This window comes from Magallana gigas, chromosome 9 (genome assembly GCF_963853765.1).
Source record: "Magallana gigas chromosome 9, xbMagGiga1.1, whole genome shotgun sequence".
In the NCBI taxonomy this organism is placed as follows: Eukaryota; Metazoa; Mollusca; class Bivalvia; order Ostreida; family Ostreidae; genus Magallana; species Magallana gigas.
The window spans coordinates 5,212,937-5,223,395 of record NC_088861.1 but is presented as its reverse complement, the minus strand read 5'-3'; the positions used below and the strand labels follow the sequence as shown (position 1 = coordinate 5,223,395).

At 32.1% G+C, this 10,459-nt stretch overlaps 1 long non-coding RNA gene across 4 annotated transcripts; it reads left to right on the top strand.

The window, feature by feature from the left end:
* Window positions 1-662: 662 nt before the first annotated feature.
* Window positions 663-9,510, top strand: LOC117692164 (uncharacterized). Of its 4 annotated transcripts, XR_010709485.1 has the most exons (8): window positions 663-1,029; window positions 1,274-1,335; window positions 1,503-1,655; window positions 2,736-5,713; window positions 6,264-6,325; window positions 6,525-6,677; window positions 8,475-8,579; window positions 8,700-9,509. It is a non-coding gene; the product is annotated as an uncharacterized lncRNA (long non-coding RNA). The 4 variants fall into 4 exon arrangements; XR_010709486.1 differs by lacking the exon at window positions 8,475-8,579 and having other exon boundaries at window positions 8,700-9,510; XR_010709487.1 differs by having other exon boundaries at window positions 1,503-1,634; window positions 8,475-9,509.
* The last annotated feature ends 949 nt before the right edge of the window (window positions 9,511-10,459 follow it).

Genomic DNA, 10,459 nt, shown 5'->3' with positions numbered 1-10,459 from the left:
TTTAAGAATAAATCCTGGCATTCCGTAAAAAAAGTTACAAAACGAAAAAACCGCACGATCACGCACGAACACGCACGGTAAAAAACGCAAACCAATATTCCTGATACACGCACGATCCCGCACGTTACACGAACGATCACCCACGTTACACGAACTATAAAACACGATTGGCTTGTCAACAATAACGTTGTTACCACTGTAACTGCCGAGAAAAGAAAACTGTTATTTTCATTCATAGCCTAAAAAACTGCTATGAGAAAAAATAAAAAGAATGTATTGAAATCAATTTTCACTGTATAACGAATGACCGATTTTGAAAAGTTTAGTCGATGATCGTCATTACAGAGCGTAATATTAACAAACAATTACACTATCACATGTAAACATACATGTAGCTTTGATGAATTTAAATATGTTGAAAGAGTTACTGATTTCACTTGATCTGTATAGTGTGCACTGAGGAACATTTCGGATTTGAAAATGATTATTTGTACAAAGCAAAGATGCCTTAAATATTGTGATTTATTTCATAAACTGCATATGTGCATTGCTAGTCGATAGATTCATTGCATGGAAACAGGCATAAAACAAGGCATCTGACACGTGTGCTCAGGGGAATATTGGATTTGCAAAACCTATATTGTACGTTAGAACATTTGTGAACGAATGTTATATCAATGAAATTTTTTTTGCGGCAAGTCGTCATAATGTAACACTGTGTGTTTTCCAGGATATTATATATTTTTTAAAGAAATTAAGGATATCAATTAAGGATGTGAGATGCATTAATGTATTTCCTTTGTGAAGTTTATCCTCTTAAAACAACATAACTTCGACTAAAGGGGGAAATAACTTTTAGAATAGGACACGTGTGATAATATATTATTGTTAATCATAAAATGAGGAAATTTAAAACGCACATTTCAACGGGAAGAGACAGTACAAAATCAGTGGAATGAAATACCAGCTATATCTTGCAGTTCTCGTCCTTTGTTGCGTCTCATTATGTTCATCTTCAGACTGCAAAAAGTAAGTCAAGCATACAATTTCGTAATGTTTTATTTCTATGTACAAATAGAAATAATATATTTAGAAAAATACAACTATTGTGTCAATATAAATTACATAAACCAGCAGAGTTGAATCTATTTTCTGGTGATTTCCTCCGATTAACCTATTTCTGTAAGTGATGTATATTTTCAGTAAGTTTAATCAATTTTGAATTTGCCTTATTTATAAGATTTATCAAATTACCGTTGATATTTCTGAAAAGGAATGCCAAAGAAAAGTGCCAAGAAGATTGTCATTGGATTGAGATAAACAACACATGCATTGGTTTGTAGTAAATCGTACATTCTTCATGTGTGTCAGCATTTACGTAGTAATACAATCTATATATTAGTGAAGTTATATGTAAGAAAAAAATCAACCTAGTAGGAATATCAATTTTCAAAACCGCGTAGTTTGTTAAGTTTACGTTTCTAGTTAATATAATTTTACAGACTGCCCGCTTGGATTTTATGGAACAAACTGTTCAATTCCATGCAGATATCCAAATTTTGGGAAACATTGCCAACAGGATTGCTCTCATTGTGAGAAGGAAGTGTGCGATGCATCGTTTGGCTGTTTGACAAGTAATGTAACAACTTACAAAGGTACTCTAAATTGATATTTTGACTGATTTGCAGATATGCAATAAATAATGTAAGCAATTTGAATCAATTTGACAGAAATAAAGACTGATGCAAGGTTACCACTGTTGTGCGATCTGTTTTTACAAACACTGATCGTGAACATTAACTAAACTGATTGGCACAGGAACGAGGTGATGCGATTAGATACGTCCTTATGCGATTTGTTAAGTATTGATACGGTAATGCAACGATAGACATATTTCAGGTGACACGATCTGTCACGATCTCATTGCCCGTTTGGATACGACAAAATACGTTCTTATTAGGTTTTACAGATAAAAGTTAATTCTGTTTGGATCTTGATCTGATCGAACATCACAAAACGGGCCACGACACGTTCGTATACGTTACGATACATTTATCTCGAGCAACGTTCTCTGTTGCAGTAGGGCATGATAATTATTGCGATTTTTTTCACGATCAGATGGAAGATGATCACAATTTGAGCTATTCGATCCCGAAAGATGTATCTATCTAGTGCGACTGGCCATATTGACACATCTTATCCGAACGCAGCGCTGTGTGTTGTTTGTCTCTTCCAACATTGATCCAGATCGTCACGATTAGGAGAGTACGATTTAATATGACATGTTGCGCTTAGTAATGATACAATGCGATCTGAAAGGATGATAAGTAATTACGATTGAAAATAATCGTGTTGATAGTGAAAAAAGAATTGTCATTCAAATTTTTTCTACGATTTCCATGATTGCCAAGACAGACCTTGAGAGCCAGTGAGATTTAATACTATTTCTATGAATACTCAACGATAAGGACCGCAAATGCAATCGCGCTGCGAATCACTATGGTGGGAACGAAGAATGGAAATGGCCAAATTAACCTTTGTCTAGAGAGTGTGTCAAATAAAAGGTTTGGCCGTGTTTTCAAGTCTAGCAAAGAAGGCAAGATTTCATAACCCACCCACCGCCTCTGAAGGAAATGTCAAAACTTGTATATCTATCCGAAATCACTAGAGCACGTACAATACATTTTTGATTCTATTTTAAAAATGTCTTATACAACAGCTTTCTTTTTTTGTAGAGGAAAAGGAGGAAACGAGTCCGGATTCAGATCTTGCTTTGGTTATTGGTTTTTCTGTCGGATTTGGAGTTGTGATGGTGATTGCAGCTTTCTTTATTATTACAATAACAAACAGAAGATTCTACATGAGACATCTAAGAGAAAACGCACACTATGTTGGATCTGTGGTAACAGAACACACTATTTCCACGAATCATAGACCCCCAGAGCAATATACTATACTTTGTGATAATAATGAACCTACAGACGGCGGAATTTACATGCTAGCAAGTACACTTCGATACGAAAATGTGCAAGTCTAATGAGAATTTTACTAACAATACTATATATTCTATCACCAAAGACCATTTCTAAGTTTTCTAAGATTATGAAAATTAATGCCATATACTTTTTCATCAGTCTACGTAAAAGTAAATAAAACAAAACAAAACTAAAGACACCTCTATTTTGACGTTCTTTGTGAGTAGGCTTACTTGAAAGATGTTGTGTCTAACAAAGCCGTTCCTTTTAAAAAATGATTTTTTTATGTTTAAGAGACAGCTACACTTTTAAATTCTATCAAGAATTGTCTTCTTTTAACAATTCGAATCCTATTATGTCATTCATTTTCGTATTTCTGGAAAATTGCAAATATACGTCTAGATATTGTTTTTACATTCAGTTATTTGAATGTTCCAGATTTCATACTTTTCCTTTATTACGATATTATTTGCAAAATGATGTTTAACTCCCCCCAAAATAGAAGTTAGTTATAAGGTTACTTTGAAAATTTTATAAGATCACAGTGCAAGAGAATGAACACGCATTTAAAGCTATTTTAACATGGATTCAAGTTCGCACACCATATTAGTTTAACGTGGAAATGTGTTATTAGGGTGGTATGGGACACCTGTCGATATTAACGCGGATAAAGTACATTAAAATCAAAATACTCCCACCGGTTTAGAATTTTTTAAATTTTACAATATTTCACCAAAAATGTTTTAAAATTTGTTGGAAAGGTGAAAATTATAAAACCACTGTCGGGATTCGAACTCATGACTTAGAGATCCATGGTTCGCGCTCTAACCCATTGCACTATGTTGTTAGGTATTAATTTTGAGGAAGAAAATGTTCATAAAATTATACTTGATTTTATTGATTTTTTGATCGGAAATACGTCACAATCTGAAAGTGTCCCATACCACCTTAATGGGCTTGTTACTACTTAATACATGTGACTATCTACTCTACTACTGAATTATATTTAATATTATACTTCTTATTTTTGACTATATAAGATTATTTCGATATATTTTGCTGATTCCCTGAAATCATAGCAAAACAGACTGATCCTCTGCATAAAGATGCAGCATATTGATGAACTAATACACAACTATTCGAAACATTTTGCATTTTTTTTTATCTAAAGAAGAGATCCATATTATTCCGAAAAAAATTATGAGTATTAACTAATTTAACATTTACAAAGCTTTTCAACAGAGTTTGAATTTATCTATTTATTTATTTTAACTGAATATCGTAATCAATTTTAATAAGGATATCCAAAAAATCATGAGGAAATTTAAATGTCTAGCTCCTTTTTCCAAAATTTCCACTCATTTTTGATTAACTAAGACCTAAATAACTGGGATTTGTGAATATGCATATATCTAAACCCCAAAAGATTTATAATGTCCTTATTCTGCTGGAATTAAAACCACAAGACCAAGTCAATGAGCAAGTTAACCCCTGCCCAGTAAATGCCTTTGTTTATATCTTATACATTTGCTATGCAACTCTTGTACTAACTTTAAACAATATATTATAGATATAATCAAACAATATCTAATTGTAACAATATAATAAACTTTTTATGTGTAAATGATTTTATTGTTCAAATATCCTCTGTTTTACAATATGAATAAATATCTGCTAATAATGAATATTTCTGTTCTACAAAGTTTTTATGTTTTTATGTAAGGCCATTGTTCCACTCATTCAGTCCTTGAGTAAATTTTATTCTGAACCTTGTATACTAACAACTGTTAGATGAAAAGAAGGAACATTTTTTTTTCTTTTAGTTAAGATAATAAACAGAACAATGTAAATTATACATAAGAACATACATATACGTAAAAGTTAAATGTAATGAACAAGTGGTGTTTTAAGTCAGTTTATAAATTGATGTCTAGGCCTAAGATGTACATTCAGGAAAAAAAGAGACTTTTAATATAATGTTTTGTTAAATGAACAAGATATGATACCTGTTTTATTTCGGAAAGATCTACTCCACTAGAAAAAAACCCACCAAAAAAACCCCGTTAAATAATTAGGTCTTCAGGTGATTTCTTTTCTTTGCTAGATGAAAGCTGTAAAATGACTTTATTTTGTATCATACACACTGTTCGACTCTTCTCAGTATATAAAGTTACATACCACGACCTCTTTCACTCGGCCGAATAGTAGAATATTGGCTTTTTGATGAATCCTTTGGTTATTGAATTTCAGTCGGCATAAAATATGTTATGAATTGCTCGTATAGGAAACGCCACGGTGTGTAGAAAACATAAGAACGTAAAACGAAGGAACGGATTATTTATGATTGACTTAAATGTGCTGATTCAATCTGCGTATGTAACAATTAAATGTAAAATTGAGATTCTTACTACATGTACTTTTTTAAAGATAAGGAATGAAAATGTGGGGTTCATATATTTTGTAGAATTTATCATTTTTCAAAGTAAAGATCTATTTCGATAATCACATGACTTCCGGTTTCGGTAGTATATTTCTAACCATATATCTTATATTAGTGAGATTAGTGAGATTAGTGAGAAATGACAAATGCCATAGCGATTATAAAGAGGAAATGATCGAAAAATGTTCCAAGGACAAAAAATATCAGAAATATTTAGAAGCGTTATGGTATACCAGCTTTCGGTTTCCATTTTTTTGTATTGCTGCATCTTACTCTGTGCATCTTTAAATTGCGAAAGGTAATGGTTTTTTATTGTATCAAATATAACTATTTTGTGATATGCTTGGTAAAGATATAAAAAAGTAAGCGAAAACGAAATAACCGCAAGAGATATGACATTTTAATTCAAATTCATTTTTCATTGCAAGCATTGCATGTACATTTATCAAGTAGCGTACCACAGTAACGAAAAAACCCAACAAAGTATTGAGAGTTTCAGATTTAAAACATTGACCGATATCATACATATGAAGTTCAAAAGCAAACGATTAACATTGTTTTGTAACATTTTTTTGTTATTTTTACTTGAAGAAAGGACAACCTCAGAACAAGCCTTTTGACCAAGCTTTTAGAAATGCATATCCTGAATATTGCAATGTCTTTGCAAAAACGTGTTTATAATATCAATGAAATCTATTTAGATCTTTGGTTTTGGACAAATCATGAAGTCATAATTTATAATGAATGCAAACTGTAATTAGTTTTGCTTTTGAAAACTGAGAAATAAGTAAGGAAACCTGAATAAAACTGCGGCATGTATTTATTATCAAAGTTTTATTTTTAAAAAGATTTGCAGAACAGAGGTGTTATGAGGATTGCCAGTGGAGCAAAATTATCAACAAATGCATTGGTTAGTTGAAATTTATTATTATATTTTCATGGCGTGTCATTAGAATACGTTTTCATTTCACCTAATAACATGGCGTAATTTTATAAAAAAAAAAAATGAAATGCTATTTAATTTAGCTTTGTTCATAATTGTATTTATTTATTGTCGGTAAAATGTATGATCATGGCTATAATGGTTGTTCTTTCCTATCACTTGACAGAATGTGGAGCTGGATTTTATGGAATAAACTGTTCAACTCCATGCAGATATCCAAATTATGGAAAAGACTGCCAACAAGAGTGTTCAGAATGTGGTCAAGAAAAGTGCAATTCAACACTGGGTTGTTTGTCATCCGATGTACTTACTAGTCAAGGTACCCTAAAGATAATTGCTAATGGTATTGTTTAGCACTTTTCATCTACTAGATTTATTTAGTTTGAAAATAGTTTTGCTTTAAAAACTTATAATACATCATCATAGGACTTATAGCATTTGGATTTTTTTTCTACTTTCATTAATATTATGCCTATGTGTTGAGAATGAGAAGACGGTCTTTTGAAAATGAAAGGAATTGGTCCTTACTTGTGCACATACTTTATTATTAACTTTGCATCGGTAGTTTTACCTAAAAAACACAAAACAAATACAGTTTGATATTTAAAAAAAACATGCGTATAATGAATGTTTCAAAACAAAAGATTTATTGATTAAAAAGAATGTATATTTATGGAGAAAAATTTTCATAATGATGCGTAATAATTCAATTTTATAAACACACACACGAAACTTTTATCTTCCAATGTACTTTTTATGATCTTTTTATTCCTCTTTAAGATGTTACTTTAATAACTTATTGGCTACATGAAAACTGACGAGTAAATGACGGAACAGTTTTCAGATTAGAGAGTTTTCAGATCTCTGATAAAATATTTAACATATTTTGGGTTTTTTCCGGGCACTCTCGCTTCCTACCACAAAAATGACCCCTTGCGCTAACATACGTGCGAACAAAAGATGATGATACAAGTTTTAGAACTTGTTTATCAATCGTTGTAAAATAAATAAAGTTCAGTTTCAGGAGTACTGCCGTCGTTTTAGCGATTTTCACAGGTGTATTTTACCTCTCTGAACATCGCTAAAACGACGATATCTAAAAAAACCGGAAGTGACGTAATCAATAAAAAAATGTAATAAGGTTCAGATCATTACCTATCATATTTCAAAGTTTTTCTAAAATCGGTCGCGTAGTTTCCGAGAGCTCGTGTGCACAAAAATTGTAAGAAAATATAATAAAGAAGAGTAGGGAAAAAGAAACAAAGCAATAACAAAAAAGTTCTTATAGTAATAATAAACAAAACAATCACGTACAGTGTTCCAACGGAAGACCTTACGAAGCTTAACTATGCGATAATATTTGTAAGTTCTCTTATTTGTAACATTTTTTGCTTTATTAACTACAACTACAAAAGATTTATAAGGAAAAAATAAATGTGTTATTTATTTCCCGCGGATCGTTTCTTTTTGCCGCTATTCTAAAATACCAAAAAGTTCAATTCTATATATCGTTCATCTATCCTGAACTACCGTTTATATATCATAAATTATTTCAATTTTTTTTTTACACAAAAAGGATTTTATAAAATCAAAAATTGATTAAAATCAATTAAAATGCAAGTCATATCTGACAATCTATGAAAACAAGTTGGAATCAATCGAACATTGTGATTGTTCAAAATTAACTGTTCAAATAACGAGGGAAATGATAAGGTAAAAAAAAAAACCGAGAATGTAAGCATTCAAGTTTTGTGTTAGTTTTCAAAGGAAGAACTTTGCAAGAAAATGTGGAAAACATTGAAGAATATTTTTAAAGAAGGAAACAGTAAAGAAATAGCTGTGTCTTTCATGAAAACAGATTCTTGATTATCATCAAACTTTAGTTTGTGTTATTTACGACGTTATTATCAATTTAATTTGTTTTTATTTTTGAAAGGAATATAAACCACTAAAGTCTATGGTTTCATGCATTTTAATAACAGTATCTTGTGAAACACTTACTAGAACGCACAATAAATTTAGTTTTTTTTATACAGAAAACATGAACATATACTTAATGCTAATTGTCCCTTAGAAATAAATGTAAGCTTTATCATTTTGTGAATTTTTTTTTTAGAAGCACGAATAATGACTGGCGAAGACAAAGAAAAATCCGTTACCGGTGTAACTTTTCTAAGTACCAAACAACAGTTAAATCATACAAGTAAAACTAAAGACGAAGGTACCTCAACAAATCAAAAAAATCATAAAACAAACGTTGGGGAAAACTTGAATCAAGGTCTTAGTAATCGGATACAAATAAACTGGCAATTGATGATAATAATATTAGCATTACTTACAGTGCTCACATCTACATATTTGGGAAAATGTGTTCATCGTCATTGGATATCCAGAACTCTGCGAGTTAGCATCAGCAACACATCACCAGCTATAGCTTTCGGTGGGATAAACCAAACCGAGAACTCCTACAACAGATTTCAAACCACAGAGTACGAGGAACCCAAACGATATCAAACAACTGCAGGCGACGCTATTGGTCAAAATAGCAATACCTTAAATCACGAAAATAGTACAGAATATTTGGAAGCAGTATCATGTAGCTCTGAGAATGAACCAAGGCTCAAAAAGTTGTTGAATTGGATAAACATAAAAAAGGATCAATACGAAAACAAACCGGATACTGGAGAGCTGAATGATTTATATATTACTCCATGCATGTAACAATGTCTTGCATTATAAAAATACTCGTGACATTTTTTTTTTTGGAAAGGGGGGGGGGGTTATAGATTTGTTTACTGATGTTTTCATATGTACAAGTATCATCGCATTTTTGTCGTAAATACTGCGTTCAGTAGGACATTTTATCCTATGCCGCTTATATTGCACTTTTAAACAGACAAAATCTGAAATCGTTTTGAATAAATACCTTTGTTAGACGTACTACTTTTATTAAATTTTTAAAGGAAAATATGAATAAATAATGCATTTTTCATTTGTGCGAGCATATACTTAGTAGTATACCCTATACAGTTAGTTTAAAAAAAAAAACCCATTATGAACCTCAATTGTATTGTTTGTTAAGAAAACGTTTCTCGTTAATATAATTTTACAAACTGTCCGCTTGGCTTATTCGGAATAAACTGTTCAACACAGGATGAAGCTCTGCCATTCAGTCAATTGAATGATAACTGAATGGTCTGGAAAGTGGCTGAATGGCATAGCTATGCCATTCAGTCACTTTTCAGTTACCTTTCAGTCACCTTTCAATTGACTGAATGGCAGAGATTCATCCTGTGCAAGTCCATGCAGATATCCAAAGTTTGGAAAAGATTGCCAACAGGAATGCTCCCACTGTGAGCAGGAAGTGTGCAATGCATCGTTTGGCTGTTTAAGTAATGTAACGATATACAAAGGTACTCTTAATTCATATTATGTCTAATTTGCAGATATACAATAAATTAAATGTATGCAATAAAATCAATTTGACAGAAAATAAAGCCTGATGCTAGGTACCCACTGTAGTGCGATTTGTCGTCTGACACTACGATTGACAACTCGTAGCTGATCGTGGAACTTCACTAAAATGATTGACCTACGTACGAGGTGATGCGAGGCGATACCACCTTATGCGTTTTGTTGAGCGTTGAAAAGGTAAGGTCACGATAAGCGTATTTCAGGTGACGCGATCTGTAACAATTTCATTGCCCGTTTAGATACGACAAAATTGGTTCTGATAAATTTTTTAAAATAGAATTTCCGATTGAATCTCGATCTGATCCGAACATCACGACATGATTCTCCGACTCTTGAATACTTGCAGATACGTTAGTAAACGTTACGATAAGTTAATCATGAGCCAATGAGCTCTGTTGCGATGGGACATGATCATGATTACGATTTTTAACGATCAAGATGGAAGATGAGCTACGATTTGACCCCGACAGATATATCTATTTCGTACGACTGGCTATATTGACAGATCGCATCTGATCGTAGCGCAGTGTGTTGTTTGACTCCTCTAAGATTGCTTCAGATCATCACAATTAGGACAGCACTATTAAATACGACATGCAGCGCTCAGAAACGATACAATGCAATCGA